Source organism: Aythya ferina (assembly GCF_964211825.1).
Source record: "Aythya ferina genome assembly, chromosome: 2".
NCBI lineage: Eukaryota > Metazoa > Chordata > Aves > Anseriformes > Anatidae > Aythya > Aythya ferina.
This window is the reverse complement of record NC_140297.1, coordinates 45,580,216-45,601,320: the sequence shown is the minus strand read 5'-3', so window position 1 is coordinate 45,601,320 and position 21,105 is coordinate 45,580,216. Positions and strand designations below refer to the sequence as shown.

Here is a 21,105-nt window from a genome sequence, read left to right as displayed (position 1 = left end):
TGGGAAGCAGAATTTTTGAGCCCTCCGATTCCTGTGCAAGGTACCTGTAATACAGAGGAATGTAAAGATCTATAAATTGCCTTCTATTAGTTAAGCTATGGTTTGGTATGAGTCAGTAAGCCTTCTCAAAAGTGAAAATGCTGCAGATATGTTGTCTCTTGCTATGACAATGCTCCCACAATCTTCTTTGAAAACTGTGAATTAGAAAGAGTACGGTGCTGGCACTTGTTCTGTAATCAAGGATCTCCAGAGTTACCCCTAGATTTTGCTGTGGTCTTTAGCAGAAATAAATAGCAGCAGACTTTCTTGCATGGCAGCAGGGATCAGCCTAAGCTGTCTGCAAAAAAACAAAGATATGTCTATGAGCTTTTCATCATGATAGTAGGTCCACTATGTGCTTAGTGTGTGCCACCATTTTCTAAAACTATGCCTAAAATCTCACAGTTAAGTAAAGCTTTGATTTCAAGCTTTGAAAGGTTTTTCAAACCTTTCAAATTTCTCTTGCTGCAGATGTTCTCATTGTTATAGCATGCATAAATCAAGAATTGTCTGTCATTTCCCCTGTATATTTTAGATAAAGAAAAAATCTAGCTCATAGACACTATTGCAAGAGACAGAGGTGATCTTGCAAGCTTGGTCTGAGCGTATAGGTTCAGTCACAGTACTGTGTTATTAAAAGCCCTATTAACATGTAAAAATTGAGGGTGATTTCTTAGTGATCAAAAGCTCTCTGTATGTAAGAATTTTAGAGGTATTGCTGAAAAAAAATCTTGTTCCTACCCCAAAAGGTTATGTAATCTCAAGCTATTTTAAAGCAGAAATAACAAACTTTCCCTTGTAATTATTAGATATGGGATTGCCTAGAGGGATCAGTTCTCTTTCCTGAAGTAATAATGCCATATCTTTCACATGTCAGAACTGAAGAGATTCCTCTATGAAACATTCAGAGGTCAGACTTTCTTGGTGCAAGATGGCTCATGTGTCATTTTTGCTTTTGTGCCTGACAAGTCTAACCTATTCATGCAAAAATAGATGGATATAGGGAGTTGCTCACATTTGTTGAGGAAGAGAATTCTTTTTTTCATTATTATTATTTAATAAGAGCCCTCAGGGAGATGTGGGCCAACTGATTAAAGCTATCCACACTCTGTATGGTTTCCTGTCTCTCCTGTCTGTAAAACTTCAAATATCTTTTTGAATTGACTGTGTTCATTGCAGTTTCTAGAGGACATGACATATGAAGACACTCCTTTGCAAGGCAAGTTTTTTAGTCATACAAACAGGTATCAGTGAGAAAAAAAATACATGCTTTCAGAATTGCAGGGCTCTTCAGTTACTGGTTCAGATTCAGGTTCTTCAGATACTGTAGATAAGTCTAGCAGGGTCAACAGATACATGATAGGAGCAGAAAGTTTTAACTTTATTCTTTTCCAAGCATTCATTGTCTCCTGCATTTTGTGAGATTTCTGAAAAAAGGAAGACAAAACTACTCTTACATGGGAGATGACAAAATATTAGGGTAAAATATGATCTTGGTGCTGCTGATTCTGTGGGAAGAGACTCATGAAGTGCTGGAGTTATTTTGAACTATGGCACATTGGTGTTAATCTTTTCCTGATGAAGGTCGCAGAAGGAGAATGAAACTGTGCTTCGTCACATACCCTCCTTCCAAGAGTGAAACTTTGGAGATAGAGCTCTTGTGGCAGCTATCTCACACCTTCAGAAATCCTCCATTGTGGGTGGTGAGTGATGTAAAAACTACAGCTGGTTTCAAAGTCAAGGTAACAGATTCTTTTGTATGCCTGCAGACAGTGTTAAAACAGGAGAAGGTGGAAGAGGAGGAGATAATGATAAAGACAATAAATGAACCTCCCTGACTACATTGGAAGTACAAAGGAAAACATCTCAGGTACAGATTATATGCCTTTATCTTACCAGTAAAGTTGGTGAAATACTTAGATGATGTTAAACATAATATTATTAAGTAAAAGTACAGCTTTGTGTTGTGTCATGTACTGTGATACCTGAAAAATCAGTGTGTTAAGTTATGCTGCAGACTCTTTGAATTGTTTAGGGAATACAAGTTTCATTAATGGACCTTCAGCCCTTCTCAGTAGGTTCATATTTTGTTCTGTTGTTTTTAAAAGCTCTTTCACCCAAAGGATAACATTTGTAACCCTTATCCCCAAACTGCAATGTGAAGAATTTTCTCCTAGATGAGATGTTTGTCTCCCTCCACCAGCTTTTATTAAGTGTAGGGTTAAATCTGTCTGGATGTGCACCCTGATATGCAGCTTCTCCACTGGCAAAGGGGGATCAGGAGCAGTGGAAGATACACTGATGAGTATCTTAATAGAAGGCTCCAGTGTGGAATTAGTGGGGGTAGAAAGAGGAAGGCATAGGAAGACTCCAGACTTCCTACCCTGCCTCCTCTCCTTCCTCCTCTGTGAAGTGTACCCTGGCAGGACACTTGCTCCAGACTCCAGTGTTGAAGTCCTGACTCTGTGGCTTTTGCTGTGTTGATATCTATGCCCACTTCTGTGTCTTTTCCATGTCGTCTCTCCCCAGCTCCACTCAGATCAGGGCTGTGTCTGTCCCTCAGCAGAGTTCAGTGTAAGGATGTTTCCTCTGACTTGCAGTGCTCCTGTTTATCTCTTGCTTGCACACCATGAGCAAACAATAAAGAACACCAAGGGCATCATTCACTCAGCTGCAATAAACTTATGGCGAGAACAAAAGAGTTCCAACTCCAAATCATTTTCTTAGTATCTAAATAGATAGGTATCAACTGCCTCTGTTTGGCTAATGCTTAACATAGACTTCTTTGGTCCTTTATGGTAGGAGAACAATGCCATGTCATGTCACCATGCCTGTGTCACAGGGACACATTACACCCACCTCAGAAAGAATTCTGCCCTAATCAGATGTACACTTTCTGTTAATGATTGCAGTGCTGGCATTCAATATTCTCTCAACACATTTTAAGACTGGGTTAGAAGTATGTTCACCTTCCCTGGGGACCTGGATCAAGGCTTGTCAGCAGCATGAAAAAAACAGAGCATCCACAGCCTGAAAATAAAGAAATCTGCAATGGTAACAGGATCTCTAGAGAGCTCTGAATGATGTTTTTGATGCTGCTGGCAGGAGCCATCATTTTCCTTCAATGGCATCAAAACCAAGAGACAGCAGTTGGTGCTGGGGCTTGTAAGCAGTGGGGCTGTGGTCATTCTTAGGCCATTCAGCCTTCTCTGGCTGGGTCCAAAGCTGTACTCTTGACATCAGTCTGACATAAAAAACTTTTCTGTACAGTGGCCACCTTCTTCTCTATTATACTTATGCAGATATAGAATAACTACACAGAAGCTGATGAAGGTATTCCAGATGCATTTCCCTTGAGGTTTACACAACTGTTCTTCCATGGATATTACCCTCAGCACCTTCTGATTTCTGTTTTGTGGCTGTGTTTAAGATGAGTGCATCAGGTGCTCCAGATCATCACTCAGTATGATTTCGATTATCTCTTTATCTTTGATAGAGTTACACTGGTTTGCAGGAGCTTCAAAATAAAAGAGAAGGAGAACACGAAAATGGTTTTCCTCCAGCTGCTCTGATGAAAAAGCATTATCAAAAAAATGGGAAGCTGGTGTTCAGGCAAAAAGAGATCAAATTCCAGATCCAATCTTCATCTGAAGTTTTGCTGTATTTTAAAGCCCCTTCCTTTCAAATATAAGCACTTTTTTCCAGTTTCATGCGATTCATCTTTGCTATCATAAAGCATGCAACTCAAGAGAAACAAGGCTGATGCAGAGGAGATGAAGATGTAGCTTGGTAGTTGTGTCTTAACAGGTGGTGACTCTAACATCAGATTGAAGGTGGCATTATTCCACTTTGTGGTGGTGTTAATTTTGGCCTTAGGCCATCACTAAGATGCAAACCTAAGTTCTGCACAGTGTCAGCCATCTTAAATCTTCTGTCACAAATTCCATGAATTAATTCAAGCAACATTTCACGGACCGGATCACATAAGTGGACCTACCGCTGCAGGAAAGAGGTAAGGTTTGTAGCAAATTTCTAGGATACAAAGGTCTTCAGACCAGTAAGCTAATCATCAAGACTTACTAATTACTTGTATGGGACTGTCAGGCTTCATGTCATTTTGACAGTAGAAGGTAAGATATTTCTTGTACTGGAGGAAGAGAAAAACATTTTCTTCCAGCTAGCCGTCATTGTAGCTGTCTATCTTGTGTTAAAGCCAGAAGTGTTTCATCTGGGTGCTAACATAAGTTCAAACAACCTCCCCGTGTTTAATCAAGCATCAAGCTATTGTCCTTATGTGCCTTAGAATACCTGAGGGGTTTGGGCTCCTGCTTTCTTTAATTTTTAATAATTACGTTTAACTTTGAAGTAACACACAGTAACTATGATTAAAGCAATTGTTCCGCTCAGCTGGAATGATTTCTGATCGTGCCCTAGCACAATGCTGCAAGATTTGAAATGTAAATATGTGGAAGTGAAGATATGTTCTTCCACTAACTCTTGTTTTTTAATTTCTAAAACAAAAAGTACTTTATAAAAACACAAGCTGGTGTCAAATGCAAATCCAGAATTTTTCATAAGTACTACATCTTGCTGGTGATGAGCGTGATCTACCTGTGGAGATAATTTCAGTTTTGGCACTTAAATCCTGAATTAGGAGTGAAGAATTAATAAATTAGTGGTTGATCAACTGGTGATTGATTGAAATATTGACACAAATGTTTTCTGAATGAAACTATCAGAACTGTTACAATGGAGGACTGTTATCAAACTGTCAAAGTTCTTGATATTTCCAGTGTGACTTTTATCAATAAAATTTACATTGACTTGCCAATATGGTTGTTATAACCAAATTATATATGTTTCAGGGCATACATCCAATTTGGCTCACATTAAGTCAAACTAGAATAAGTACTAAATATCAGGGTGATGGAGGTTGAGAAGTTTTGGAGACAAAAATCTTTAGTATGGTGACACTGAGTTGCTTCTGTCAGAAATTTTAATATGCTCTCTAATATATATATATATATATATATACATATATATATATATAAAAAGTGATGTTCCGTCTTCTTACCTACTACATTGTCCATATGAAGTACAAAAGGTGTAAAAGTGCAAAACTATGGAACGAGCTTTCCATATGGCAATAGCTGAAGTGATGAACAGACAATTGTGGCAAGTACTCTGCTGCTTTTTTTTTGGGATCTTTTACTTATACCTCTTGTTGGCAAGGAGGGTAAGTTGGGTGGGTGAGTCAGCTTCAAGAACCCATTTTCATAGAAAAAATAAGGGATGGTAACAGGAAAATGGGCTTGAATTCATGCAAGGAGGTGGCCAAGGCCTTTGTGAAGTGCTTCTGTCACGGAGAGATTAATACTATCTTCAAATGCTGATCATTCTTGGAAACAACCAAGCTACCAAACAATTAGTAGCTTAGTTGATAATTATAATGTGGGTTTAGTTTTACAAAGTGTGGGTTTACAGGTTTGATTTATAACATGTTAGGCTTTCCAAGGAACTTGAGAAAAGTGCTGCACCAAATACAGGTAAGCCAGACAAAGTACTTTGGTTAACTGTGGTACAATCCTCTCTATTCTACCTGAATAATTGACCTGGTCAATTAGAAGAGGCTACATGCTCGGGCATGAGCACAAAATGGAGAATCAATGTAATTCAGGTAATGGAATAAAAGGCTGCCCTAAGGAATCCTGAGTTTAACAGGTACGTGATTAAGCTCATGTTCTGATTGACATCAGTAGATGGAAGGTGGTTGCCCACAAAACCAAGCTTTGTTGTGATTTACGTTTCTCCAAGCATGATAGAATTGGTCAGGTTTCATCATGCGGTTCTTCATGTTTTCCACATACAATGAATAGTGAATAATGTGTAACATCCTTTCAGTTAAACTGTGAATCTCTTCTGTTTTGTCAGCTCTAGATCAGGGTAGTGTCTTACCTTAATTCAAAGCATGAAATGAGAAAAATGCAATAGTATGAAAGGAAAATTTATTTTAGTGCAAAGCAAATAAAAATGTATGCTTAAACCCACAAAAGAGCTAAGTAGTAGTACAGAGGTTAGAAAAATGTTTGCATATATCTACAGACACCTTAGAGGATTATTTTACAAAGGTATATTGCCATCTAGTGCTAAACTCTCATCTGTTCATTGTACTTTGAGCTCATGTATTTGCAGTAGATTCCTGACTGACACTTCTATGAGAATCATCAGAAATTCAGTGAGATATTAAGATATGCAGAATAGCAGAACCACAGCCAGATATTAAGAATGCATGACCCCATTTCCAAATCTACATAAAGGTTAAGTTCAATGATTTTTCACTTCTATAGCCAGGGTTGCTGGCAATATACATTTACTGTCCAGAAAGAGAGAGTTTGTTAAAGTTGGCTTACCAATGTTTTTTTCAACATTGATATAAGTAGTGAAAAAAGATTGTTTGTTTGTTTTAAATACATACTTGTAGTATTAACCCTTAGGAAATTTATCTTTGTACATTTCATTTGTATACCACAAGAATTCAACATCTTCATAGAGAGAGAGTCTCAATTAGTTTACAAAGCAAGAGAATTTGATTAACCCAGCCTGATCTTTCTGGTCAATGTAGCTTCTTCTCTTTTTACATGTAGGTAGAGTTTGGCAGATTTTATTGCACATTCTTTGCCTCTTGTCAGTAGTGGTCTAACATAATTACTTTCAAGATGTCTCTTTAACTTCATTATCACCTTATGAAGCAAAGCGTATCTAAATCTACACCCTGCTGTTTAATGTTTAGTTTCCTGGAAACAATATTTCATGATGTATTTAAAGGCTTAGTATGGCTTGATCAGTCTCTAAATTGTTAAATATTCTATTGGAAATCTATATTTTACTGTAGTCACTGCATTACAAATACCAAGTTTTGATAATGACATAGTCAGTCTTGGTGATTTTGGAAAAAATGCAAGTAAATGCAGTTTGGAGACTGATATGAATGATTTCCCTTTTGGGGAAAAAAAAGAAAAAGGAGAGATCTCATTGCAGATACCAGAATGCATTTCTAACTGATTTACCATCCTCCAAAACTGTGAGATGAGCACAATGTTCTGGAACTGACTTGTTTTTTTATAAATGCTCCAGAATTATTGCAAAAGTGACACTACTATGAAGTTAAATCAGCAGAACATTGTTGATATGCCTTCTCTGGTATCATCTCATCTCCTGGAGATGTGTAATAGAAGGACCTGTGTGACTTTTATTTCATGGTGTTCTACATTTGCTCAGTGGTTAAAACTTAAAAGTACAAGTCCCCCAAATGTGAACTAAACTCTGCTGTTTTCTGTATAGTGTTTACCACACAGTCCTGTTCATATAGACTGGTTACACATATTGAACATTCACTAAAACAAAACAAACATGAACTGGTGACCTTGGAACCTCTGGCTTCTTAAGTGATGGCATCTGAAACAAGACGTCTTAAGCCACCTCTGATGTGAGATTTGTTTGTTTATGCACAGAGGCATAAAGTCCCCTACCAGAAGGGATTTATAAGTGTATTACAAAGAATTTATATTTTTTTTCCCTGCTTAAATACATACTAGAGCGGAAAGAAGCAAAAGAAGTAAGAAAATATCAGGTAATGCTTATGAACATAGAAATGTCCTGTCTTTTGAAAAAGCAAGAAAAAAAGCATATTTCTGGTACAAAGCATCCTGGTACTTCTGCCGGACTTCATAATACCCTGTACCAAGTGTGGTCAGGAATTGGAACGGGCTGGAATTGCAGAGACAGACTGAGCTTATACATTAGCAAAACTAAAAATAAGAAGAGTGAAGCACTGCCTATGGAAACTGAAATTTCCATCACTGAAGATATTTGAAAATGAGTTATGTGACTTTCCAATAGACAAATAGTTACACATCTGCTGTATGGAATTAGAAATAGGCTAGATTATCTCTTGGTGTCCCTTTCACTTCCATTTTTCAGTAATTTTATGATTTCATAACACAAATGTCTTGGCATGTACTGTTTACTAATTCTTACTCTGAGGGAAGTGATGTTCTTTTGGGACTGAAAACTCTTGCAATTGAAAACTTTTTATTGGGTCTGGGTAGCATAAAATAGTTATATTCTGCTATGTTTGGAGACAACTTGAAAGCACCATCTCCTGTGTGCTTTTAATTTCTATGCATTGCACAGTAATGTTTTTTGTCTCTGTCTAATTAATGATGTTCAGTTTAAAAAACTGAGTTAATTTGCATCTGCTTAATATTTACCTCTATTCTGGCATAGTGATATTTGAAGCTAATGAGTTGGTTGAAGGCAATGAGGCCAAACTCAAAGTATAGCCCACTTGCTAGCTCCTCCCCCTTATGATACAAATAAGAGATTACATTCCCAGCAGATCGTTTTCTTCTTTTTTTTTTTTTTTTTTTTTGAGTTGTGTTAATGAAGAATATTGTGGATGTTTCTGTAGAAATGAATTTTGTCCTCAAACCACTTGACAATTCCACTTACTGGTATTTTGCCAAACACTCTGTTTTTCATAACTTAAGCTTCTGCAGTCAAATTGTAAAAGACGGCAGCTTGATAAGAAGAAATCTAGATAATTGTGTATAGTGTGGACTTCATGCCCATCAATTCCATGTGACAGCTGGTCCTCAAATGTATGACTGTCTCTAATACCTACTAGCTGTTGATTTTGATATTGTCAGGCTTCTGGAATAAATATTCTGGAGAAATTACTTTTGTGGTTGAAGCCCTGAACTGATTTGCAGACACCTGGCTGGAGTTTAAGACCACACTTGCTTTCCTGTGTGATTTCTGATGTGAGCTTTTCGAGGCAGTGGAAGCAGGGACACGGGGCCTGGGAAGAGTACGGGGATGCTGCCTGGATGTGCAGGGATGGGATCAGGAAAGCCTGTGACTGCAGTGCAGAGGCTGCTCCTGTTAACACGGAGCTAAGCTTAGCCGCCTGAGGAGCCCCGTGAATGAGCTGAGTCAGGGTGCTGTGACACTGTGACTGAGATCCCCCCATGCTCCAGCCTCGCTAGCTTGTTTCTGCTGCAGTTTCAGTCTGTCCAGAAGCTATATCTGTTACTACTGATGAGATACTTTCTTTGTTTAGTGGAAGAAAACTAGGAATCATGCCTGCTCCATCTTCCTTTTTTTTTTTTTTTTTTTTTTTGCTTTTTTTTTTTTTTTTTTTTTTCCCTGATTATGTATTTCTTGCATTTTAACCCAATATTAAACTTTTCTATAATTACCATTTTTTACAAGCTCAAACAGGTGACTTTTCTGAATAGGTCCTCTACAGTAGTGCTCAGAAAGCAGCCTCTCACTTTAAGATCTTTCTACTGGGAGATCAATTTCTGCTTCTGCTCACTTAGGTAAAACTCATATAAGACAGTGCTGTTACTACAGCCACTGAATTGACTTGCTAGAAACGCCACACTTAAAGTCCCCAGAATACCCCTGTAGATGAAAACCTGAGTTAGTATAAAGATGTTAAGCATGAGAAATAATCATGTTAGGAAAGGTCAGGCATTTCAGCTGTGTTGTTTATACAGACAACCATCATCTCTATAAATGCCGATCCTAACTTTCTTCCCACTTCGGGGAATCCATGGATGTGTGGATATATGATCCTGAAACTGCATCTTTGTTCTTATCTCTACTGTCTTTATGCATAAACATTTCCCTGCCTCCCCAGTAACACTTATGTCAAGGACAGACACTAGTGTGTAGGTAATCAAGTTCAAAGCTGCAGCACCTTTTACCACTTACACACAGAGAAACAAACCTGCTGCCTGTATAGCTTTATCCTCCGTTCTCAGAAAGGGGGAAAACTCTTTGGATTTCAAGCCTACAGACCTCAGGCTGAGACGCAGTTCACCCTCTGGCTTCTTTCCAATAGTGCTGCCTGGAAAGCAACGCTTGGAGGTTTAAGACTGGAGAGGGTGCAACTTTGATGCCCTGTGAATCACAGCCTGAGATTTTCCTGTAGCTGTAAGGTGTATAGCTCAGAGACCTGAGGGCAGAGGGAGCTCTGGGAGTGTTTCAGAGGGAAGGAACAGCTCCTCGCTTAGCATCACACGCTTTGCTGTAAGAAGAGGTAGCCTGAATATGCAGCTGGAAGGTGTGCCTTCTCAGCACTCTTTGCACCAGAAGCTCATGCTGGTTCATTTCTTTACATAGTCAGGGGTTTGGATAAACTTTCGCCCCTAGTGCATATTGCTGCTGACTAAAGGTGGTGGTTTTGGCCTGGGAGCCTTTTTTTTGATAAGCAGAATATTGATTCCTGGAAAGAAAAAGGAAGTTGTCTGATCCTCAGGACCAAAAATAATAATGTCCTTTATGTGAACACGGTCCTGCTGCATTAAGAAATGTCAGTCACATCAACAGTGTGAAAGCACCCTGGGAACTGTGACGTATCCCACTGGTAAGCTATGGGAAAACTGTAACAGCTCACACTCAAGGGAGAAAGGCAGTTAAAGTAATGGCTGTTACAATAGCCAAGGATTTAAGCAAACGAAAGGTCCTTCCAAACACTTCTTCATAACATTCTGGCCACAGGAACGATGAACAGTGCATATGGGATAGACTGCCTCAGTGAAACAGAAATCATAACAGCTGTTTAACAGGGAAGCAGGGCCCCATAACCTCATTTTCAGAGGAAGAACTCCAGTTAAATGGTAAAAACTATGAGTAGGGATATCTATAGGCTACACATTTACCTCTGCAAACAGTTACAAGGTGGGGTTGGAGGGCCCAAATGTGCATATGAGATTTGTATGCTATAACATTGCTGCATAGAGACAGTTTGTGCAGTGCTTGAGGCGCATTCCTCTTTATATCTCTCAAGGAATCAGTAATAGAAACTAGATAAATGTAAAGCTCCTGAATTAACTGTTCATTTTTATAGTGTGTCTGATCTCTGGTACTATTTTTTTTTCTCTAATTTTCAAGTAATGCTAGATGTATCTGGCAAAACTAATCTGACAATAGTTTCTATTTACAGCTGGTAACAAAGGTGTTTATTTTCTGAGACATGCCTCTACTGTTTTTGACTGATATGTTGACCACAACACCAGTATTACTTGGAAAACTGAGGACCTTATTTGGAAAACTAACACAGGATGGAATGAAAAGTAAAAATAAATAAATAAATAAATATATATATATATATATGCTGTAGTCAAACAGCACATTTGTTGTATTCTGCCTCTATCTTAATAATTGCTTCTAATCACTTCTCAGCTGTAATCTCTATATTCATGCATGCTTGTGTGTGCCCAGACACACACATACATAGAAATGCTTTCAAACCGTTGGTCTCCAGTAGTCCCAGTGACTTTACTTGCAAGAAATTATAAATTGTTATGCTCTGATGCAGAGAAACATATGATACTTGCTTGCATGCTTTAGACTCTGATATCTCTGATCTGTAAAATGTGTTGGTTGCTTTCTGCTGGGTTTGTCCCTTGAGGAACATGGGACTGTCTTTAATGTTCTTTTGCTGTGTAAAGAGCCAGTCTGTGCAGTTCTTGAACTCCAGTGAAAGTGAGGCTGTGAAATATCAAATGTGAGTCTTCCCTCTTGCTGATAATTGCATTGTGCAATACAAAAATTAATATTTACCTTGTTCATTTTGTAAGAATCACAAGTTAATTAGCCAATGCATAATTCAGTGCATTAATTTTCAAGTTCTGAAAAACATGCATTTTCTGCTGTAGAGCCTTATAGTTACATTAAGGCACAGAATATCATCCCTGGGCACGTAGAGATGTGAAAAGTATAGTCTATTCTGCAGTGACAACAGCTTTCCGCAAGGCCAGCTCCTTACCCCCTGCTAATGGACAATCCCTGGTCAGGAAATATGGCTGATGTAGACAGTCAAATGTTCTGATAACATGGGTTGTGGCTATAAAAATGTAACTGGGATTCTTCCTGTAAATATGAGATGTTCCTGCATGCAAGTGAGGGAAAAGAATGCATGAATAAGCAGGAACAAACACCTCTGAAGTGCTACCCTTTCCAAAGTCTTCACCACTGAAACATTTGTGATTTCACATAGTATGTGATCCCTTTTCCCACTGCTGAATGGGATCCATCCAACAATCTGATCTCATTCACAAAGCCTCTGTAGTCGTCTTCAGTTTCTTGCCTGTTTTGTGTTAGTGTAATGTACAATGCATTTCCAAAGCACCGACCTGTGATTGCTTTTCAGACAAAATGTATGTTCTATCAAAAAGAAAGGATGGTTTCCAGGAGGTAAAGGGAAAATAAACAGCATCAGTATTGTCTGCTAGACACTTCTGCATGGGCCTTTTATCCCCACCAAGCCCTATGCGTGTTTCACATCAGCTCTGGTTTGTACCTGCAGTAACCAATCTGTGTTTGTGTAACTAAACACAACGCCCAGTAAAGCTTCCAAACCATTGTGCCTTGAACTATCCCCTTTTGAAATTGACTTGATACAAAATGACCCACCTCTTTCTGCAGCTATTGTGCTGCTAACTTCCCATTACATTCTTTGAAAGCTGCAGCTGCCTGTACAGTACTTCTGCAAGCCAGCATGGTCTGAGGACAACGTGAAGATCAGGAGGTTATTTTTGTAGAAATCTATGGCATGGCCTGTCCAGTCTCTGACATTGTGGAAAAATATATATTGTATTTAAGAGCAGGTCATGTCTTCCATTCACTTCCTCTTGGCATGCCATGTTTTACAGTCTACTGCAATGACATTTTTGTTTCTTGCCTTCAGTTTCACAGCTGATGAACTCAACAGGTTTCTCTGTCATGTAGGCCAGCTTTATGCTTGAAATGAAGCTAACCAATTTTCAGCCACTGGAGCGAGCCACACCAGACGTGCCTTCATTCTTTCTCAGATTTGGAATATAAACTTTCGCATCACCTGAGTGTATGTATCTACTCAGTAGTATTGGTTGATAACTTGAGGGCAGAGAAAATGGATGCACAGCACTTTTGCCTTTTCAGGCAGTATTTGTGGAGAAAACAGAGTAAGCTGAGGGAGTTTTTATTGTTAAACTCCAAGCAGGGACAGAATTAAGCAGGAAAACCCAGCCAAAATATCCTTCTTTTTGTAACTCTTAGCAAAAGGTATGAAGTTGAGGTATCCAGCCAGATAATGAACAACCAGAAAAGATAGTCCTCCACCACAGACTAGTCTTTTTAAAAAGTCTACCAAGACTCCCAGCAAGTCAGACTGGAGTCAGAAAATTAAGTATACAGGGACTGTAAATGACACAAGGTGGTCCAGATTTGTCAGCTTCCACTACACAATCCTTGCCTCTATCTAAGGTTGATGTTCTTTCCTTGTGTAAGTACAGCTTTAAAGTCTCTTGCTAGGTGCTTGCTTATTTCTTTATACTCACAAAAGACACTGCAGTGCTTCTGAGCTCATACTTTGCTGCCATTTGGAAATATCTCTGCTTCACTGAGCTGTGTTATCTGCATTCATCGTATTTCAAAGTCTTTTTTCTCTTTGTTTATTGATCTTATTAGCATATTTTTACAGCTGAAAACCATCAAACGATTACTGTGTGGTATGATTTCTGTGTTTTAGAAATGGTCTCCTTCCTTAGTGAACAGCAATACACTATTTGTCCTTGGTTTTGAAACATTAGCCAACTGGTAGCTCGGCAGCCCCTGTACTGTATTTTTAGATGGGTGGTACGGTAATGGCCCAGAGATAATTTTCAAGCTTCCCTAAAGTTACAAACTCAAACTTTCTCTCTTGAGAGGGGAAATAACTGATCCAGGTTGTAAGCAAATGCAGTTTTCATTAAACAAATAATAGGTTGGTCTTCCCCTTCATACTCCTCTGGACAGAAGCCTGGAAAGGGCTGTAAGTGCTGCAATTCTGCAACATTACTACAGGAGATTCTGAAAAGCTTTTTAATTGGTAGTTACAAATATTATAGCAAAGTTTTAATGCCCTAACCCTCCTTGGTCATGTCTGACCAGATATGACTGTGACTTTGTCTGGCTCAGGTGAAAAAATGAGTCTATCATAACCAACAGTTGTTTATAAAGTAGAAAAGGGTGTTTTTGTTTGATTGTGGAGATTTACTTGTTTTATTTATTTATTTATTTATTTTACATATATAACTACACACTGCTCAAGGCATAGCTCTTCTGTTCTCTTTTCATAGGGTTGACGCACATCTAGACTGACTGTCTGCACAGTGATATTTCTACCTTGTAGGACATCCATTAACCATGTTTTTACAGAAGTTGTATAGTTGTATATGGAGCTTGCTCTCTCAGGATGTATGTATTCCCTCACCTCCTCTTAAACTTTTTTTTTATTTTTTTTTTTCCCAGAGAGTTTATACTTAATTCTATGCTAATTGTATTTTCTGTCTGCCTCTTTTAAAACATTCCTTCTTACTTCTACATACTGTCATTATTTCATTGTTTCATTATGTTCTTTTCAGTAGGAGATATTTTGTAAATATTTCAGAGACTGAAGGAGCACAGCAGGATTAATTTGAATCACTCTGAAGTGGCATGTGTCAGAAATCAGGAAGCAAATTCCACAAGCAGAGCTGCATTAACAGTTTTTTTTTCAAGACTAGTAACACGTTTTGCTGGTCCAGGCTGGAGTCATCGCTATATGACTGGTTTGGGCTTGGATAGAGTTACTTTTCCTACTAGTAGCTGGTATGGAGCTGGGTTCTGGATTTCAGAAGAGAGTGATGCTGACAACACACCGCTCTTTTAGTTGTCGCAGAGCACTGCATACACAGAGCCAAGGCCGTTCCAGCTGCCCACACCGCCCTGCCAGCCAGGAGGCTGCGGGTGCACCAGGAGCTGGGAGGGGACGCAGCCAGGAGAGCTGGCCCAAACTGGCCAGAGCCATGTCCCATACCCTATGGGGTCGTGCTGAAGACTGGGACTGAGCAGGTTGGCCGGAGTGTAGCTGCCACCGCGCGGGGTCTGTTTGGGCATCATCACTCAGTGGGTAGCGAGCAATTGCATTGTGCATCACCGTGCATTCATCCTGGAGGAGAGAAGGCTCGGCGGGATCGTAGCAGTGTCTAGACATCCCCAAAGAGAGGATGCAAAGAAAACGGAGCCAGGCTCTTGTCAGCGGTGCCCAGCGGCCGTACAGCTCTAGGTGGCCCTGCTTTGGCAGGGGGCTTGAACCAGATGACCTCCAGAGGTCCCTTCCATCCCCAGCCCTTCTGGGAGCATACGCGAAGCCATTGTTGTTGCACGCAAGCCATCAAGGGCCTTCGGTAATGCTCTCACACCTATAGACATCCACGTGCCTCATCTGGCCTAGTCAGCGTAGTCTTGCTAAGTCTAACCGATCATAAGCATATTTGCCATTCTAGTAGCAATGTTTGCAATCCATGCACAGACTGCTGACAGCTACAGCACTCTAGACAACTTGGTAGAACCTAGAAAGCGAATGTCTGCTTGCTGATACAACATTTTCTTCCTGCTTCTCTCTGCAGTAGTCCTCCTGGTGGCACGTGAGTTGTTGAGGTCCTGCCGGCGACCCGCGAGACATCGAGGTGCTGAAGACCCCGGGCAGCTGCTGAGCGCCCAGCACCAGGGCAGCCTCCCCCACAGGACGACTGGTTCCACATCGCGGAAGCTGCAGGAACCATGAGCCGGCGGCAGGAGCAGCCCGAGGAGGCCCCCGGGGAGGAGATGTGCCCCATCTGCCTGGGCCCGCTGTCCAGCGCAGCTCGTGTGGACCCCTGCAGGCACTCCTTTTGCCTGGAGTGCATCCACGTCTGGGCGGAGGCAAGAAACACCTGCCCGATGTGCCGCGGGCCCATTGTAGCAGTGGTGCGCCTGGCCCGAAGACCCCGCGGAAGATTCCAGCGGAACGCGCGGCTGGGGCGGCGGCAGCAGCAGCAGCAGCAGCAGCGGGGGCAGGGGCAGAGGAGCCCCTCCATCTACCGCTCCCGCAGCGTCTCGCCCCGGCGCAGGGCGCGCAGCCCCTCCACGGAGCGCAGACTTGAGAGAAGCTTCTCCTGGCACGCGGGGCAGGTCGGGCGCAGACTGCCACGCTCCCCGCAGGACGCCGACGTCGGGGACACATCCTGGCTGCACAGGGTGCGGCAGGAGGAGCCGGGACACGGGGACCACGCGGGCCGGCAGGCCGGGCCCCCCGCCTGAGCAGGCGGCCGGGCCTCACCTGGGGACGGGCTGGGGGTGGCAGCCACGATTCCCCCAGGAAGAATAAATTACCACTCTTCCACCCTGCAAAGCCTCTGCCTGCACTTCTTCCCGCATCGCTCAGCAAGAGGGGGGTTGGGGGGGGGGGGGAAGGGGGCTGGACACAGCCCTCCCCTGCTGTCCCCGCCATGAATTGTTTTGGGGATGTCTGCTCCTGATGGGGAATGGCTGTGGGTGGCGGGTCTGCGAGTGAGACTTGGGGGTGAGAAGTCATTTGGGGGATGGGAAGTCAACATGGGAGTGGGAAGGTGTTGGAGACAGGAGCAGCCCAAAAGTTTAAATTGCTCGGTTGTTGTATCAGCCTCATGTGATAAGAAGATTGAGCTCTATGCACAAAATCCAGGCTGAAGAAGGAACACGGTGCCCAAAGTAGAACTTAATTAAGTTAGCTGAGTTTTTCAAAGACTGAAAGTGCTGAAGCAGTTAAACAATGACTGAGCATGCGCAAAACAGAAAGAAGAGAAGTATGAGATGAAGAAGACGATGAGCCTTCATCAGAAAGCCCCGAAGTGCAACCACCAGAGGTTACCTGACCTGCAAGGGCGGGAGGGACGACATGATAATTAGTTCTGAGAAACCATTAGCATAAATCCTGCCTTTTCTTGTGAACTGCATAAATATGGATATCCCCGTCCCGTAAATAAGTACTCCTTGTCTTGCTTAGCTGTACGTGTTGGGTGGAATTATCCCCCACATACCCAGTGTTGTTCATAAAGAATACCTACTTCCTAATTCTCCCAAAAGAGTCTTGGAAAGTGACACCGCTTTTTGCGTTCCACCATTGATGAGGACACATCAAGAAACTGAGGAACAACTTTCCACCTGGGAAGGTGGAAATTGGCCAGGGACAGTGGGAATATGCATGAGAAACCTAGGATTGTTTAGAGAAAATCAGGAGCACTGCAACCTCTTGGCTGTCTCAGGTGGAAGATAGAATTGAGCAGTACCTCCCTTGTTACGTGGTGGCATCCTACGCCATCTTCTGTGTCAGTGCTATAAAAGGGCCCTGTTTTTTACCCAGAAGGAAGCTCCCAGAAGGGCTGGGGATGGAAGGGACCTCTGGAGGTCATCTGGTTCAAGCCCCCTGCCAAAGCAGGGCCACCTAGAGCTGTACGGCCGCTGGGCACCGCTGACAAGAGCCTGGCTCCATCTTCTTTGCATCCTCCCTTTGGGGATGTCTAGACACTGCTACGATCCCGCCGAGCCTTCTCTCCTCCAGGATGAATGCACGGTGATGCACAATGCAATTGCTCGCTGCCCACTGAGTGATGATGCCCAGACAGACCCTGAGTGGTGGCAGCCACACTCTGACCAACCTGCTCAGTCCCAGTCTTCAGCACGACCCCATAGGGTATGGGACATGGCTCTGGCCAGTTTGGGCCAGCTCTCCTGGCTGCGTCCCCTCCCAGCTCCTGGTGCACCCGCAGCCTCCTGGCTGGCAGGGCGGTGTGGGCAGCTGGAACGGCCTTGGCTCTGTGTGTTGAGGGATTTCTTGAAAGAGCAAAAATCCCATGGCTTGCTGTAGCTGAGCAAACCAAGCTACCAGGGCAACTATGAGAAGTTCCCATGACAGTGTTCCCACATCGCCCAATTGAGGAATTCAGAAAAATATTGTTACCAGTAGCTGGCTTCAAGGACAAGGTCTATGTGACCGCTAATCACAAGGGGGTTGTTTTCTTGCAGGTGGGGTTGTTTTCTTGTAGTTGTTTGTCTGAGTGCTTTTGACCAATAATCTTGTGTGAAACACTGTCCGCCTGTCCTGGTTTCAGTTAGAACAGAATTAATTTTCTTCCTAGTAGCTGGTGGAATGCTGTGTTTTGGCTTAGGATGAGAAGAGTGCTGATAACACCCCGATGTTTTAATTGTTGCAGAGCAGTGCTTATACCAAGCCAAGGACATCTCAGCCTTTCACTCTGTCCTGCCAACAGGCAGGCTGGGGGTGCAGTAAGAGCTTGGAGGGGACAGACCCAGGACAGGTGACCCAAACTAGCCAAAGGGATATTCCATACCATCTGACGTCATGATAAACAATATATAGGGGTGGCTAGCCGGGGGGAGGGGGCCGGACTGCTCGGTTAGGCTGGGCATCGGTCAGCGGGTGGTGAGCAATTGCATTGTGCATCACTTGTTTGTACATATTATTATTATTTTCCTATTATCACCATTGTATTATTATTATTATTATTGTTATTATTACTTTTGTTATTATTATTTTTCTGTCTTATTAAACTGTCTTTATCTCAACTCACGGGCTTCACTTTCCATTTCTCTCCCCCGTCCCAGAGAGGGAGGGGGAGGGTGAGCGAACGGCTGCGTGGTGTTTAGCTGCCGGCCGGGATAAAACACGACACCGCCCCTGTTAAGTTCACTATAAAAGTTAGGCTATTCGGGCAATAAAATGGAGCATAATCTGACTCTACTGGTATCTGTCATGCTTTCGGCTGTGCTTCCTGCAACATCTGTGTAAGCAGTGCTCTGCAACAACTAAAAGAGCGGTGTGTTGTCAGCATCACTGTCATCCGAAATCCAGAACCCAGCTCCATACCAGCTACTGGGAAGACAACAAACTCTGTCTCAGCTGAAACCAGGACAGCCTCGTGCACCTCCCAGTGTTCTTCTACCATCTCCTCAAAAGCATCCCGGAGTGCACGTTTTACAGAATCCCGCTTCTGACAACAACGAAGCTCATGCCGTGACCTTCCAAAGGGTTGAGCCCTTCAGGGATGCCCCCCTGCCTGCGGGTGTGGAGAGACGGCAAGTGGGAGTTGGTAGGGTGCTGCGATACACGGAGGCTTTCTTTGCTGAAAAGTTCTCGTTATTACACATGGCCACAAACCACCACTGGGCAATATTCTGTGATTCAAGGCAAGCGTGGAGAGAGGTGTCGGGCTAATAAAGAAAAGCCATCTTGGAAGAGACCAAACCCAGGAGTGGGCCCGAGGGTGGGCCCCAAGGAGTCAAGAACAAAGCGTCACTGCAAAGACGTGAGGCTCCCATCAGAGTTCAGAGTCAGCCGGGAATCCCCAGCACAGGTTCACTGGATTTAGGATGTCATGTAGGCAAGAACAATTTGTGCAGCACAAGAAGTTCTGAGGGGGAGAGGCGCTCCATTTAGGGTCGACAAGGAGTCCTTTTTCTATTAAGAGAGACAGAAGAGAGCAGAGGACACCACCTCCTCAGAGCAGCCAAAAGCTGCTGCTAATTTCTGTGTTTCACCTGAGACGAGCGATAGACACCGATGCTTCCTAGTCTCTGGGAATGGCACCCTTCCCAGAGCCGTTCCTCCTTCTCAGACAGCCCATTGCTCTTGTAGTTCCCTGCTTTTGCCCTTGGTGGTGGCACCTGGAGACAGCCTCTGGTTCTTAGGCTGCACTTGCAGGAGGCCAGCAGCGCCTTCCAGGGATGCTGCAGGTTGCCAGGCCCCGTTCCGCAGCTGGCAGGCATTCTCTGCTGCCAGGCTTTTCGGAGACTTTTGCTGTCAGCATTTTTTCCAGTCGGGCTACGTCACCATGTGTCTGCTCCTGTTCCCAACACCTTCCCACTCCCATGTTGACTTCCCATCCCCCAAATGACTTCTCACCCCCAAGTCTCATTCACGGACCCGCCACCCACAGCCATTCCCCATCAGGAGCAGACATCCCCAAAACAATTCATGGCGGGGACAGCAGGGGAGGGCTGTGTCCAGCCCCCTTCCCCCCCCCCCCCAACCCCCCTCTTGCTGAGCGATGCGGGAAGAAGTGCAGGCAGAGGCTTTGCAGGATGGAAGAGTGGTAATTTATTCTTCCTGGGGGAATCGTGGCTGCCACCCCCAGCCCGTCCCCAGGTGAGGCCCGGCCGCCTGCTCAGGCGGGGGGCCCGGCCTGCCGGCCCGCGTGGTCCCCGTGTCCCGGCTCCTCCTGCCGCACCCTGTGCAGCCAGGATGTGTCCCCGACGTCGGCGTCCTGCGGGGAGCGTGGCAGTCTGCGCCCGACCTGCCCCGCGTGCCAGGAGAAGCTTCTCTCAAGGCCACGCTCCGTGGAGGGGCTGCGCGCCCTGCGCCGGGGCGAGACGCTGCGGGAGCGGTAGTTGGAGGGGCTCCTCTGCCCCTGCCCCTGCCCCCGCTGCTGCTGCTGCCGCCGCCCCAGCCGCGCGTTCCGCTGGAATCTTCCGCGGGGTCTTCGGGCCAGGCGCACCACTGCTACAATGGGCCCGCGGCACATCGGGCAGGTGTTTCTTGCCTCCGCCCAGACGTGGATGCACTCCAGGCAAAAGGAGTGCCTGCAGGGGTCCACACGAGCTGCGCTGGACAGCGGGCCAAGGCAGATGGGGCACATCTCGTCCCCGGGGGCCTCCTCGGGCTGCTCCTGCCGCCGGCTCATGGTTCCTGCAGCTTCCGCGATGTGGAACCGGTCGTCCTGTGGGGGAGGCTGCCCTGGTGCTGGGCGCTCAGCAGCTGCCCGGGGTCTTCAGCACCTCGATGTCTCGCGGGTCGCCGGCAGGACCTCAATGATTCACGTGCCACCAGGAGGACTACTGCAGAGAGAAGCAGGAAGAAAATGTTGTATCAGCAAGCAGACATTTGCTTTCTAGGTTCTGCCAAGTTGTCTAGAGTGCTGTAGCTGTCAGCAGTGTGTGTATGGATTTCAAACACAGACTAGGCTTAGGCCAGATGAGGTACATGGATGTCTATAGGTGTGAGAGCATTACCGAAGGCCCTTGATGGCTTGCGCGCAACAACAATGGCTTCGCGTATGCCTATAGCGATAGCTCCGCCCGTCTCTCTCTCTTTCCAGCCGTGGAGACTCGAGCTCTCGCCTACCACCAGCCGGACTGGCCGCAGGCGCCCCGCACAGGGCATTTATAGGCAGCCCC

The 21,105-nt window shown here is 44.0% G+C and overlaps 1 long non-coding RNA gene across 1 annotated transcript in view; it reads left to right on the top strand.

Moving 5' to 3' along the window:
- LOC311433027 overlaps positions 1-21,105 on the top strand; it is a 99,770-nt gene that overhangs the window by 18,235 nt on the left and 60,430 nt on the right. The window contains exon 3 of the long non-coding RNA XR_014690508.1: positions 1,809-1,909. This is a non-coding gene — a long non-coding RNA (uncharacterized lncRNA). The remainder of the gene's footprint in view (positions 1-1,808; positions 1,910-21,105) is intronic.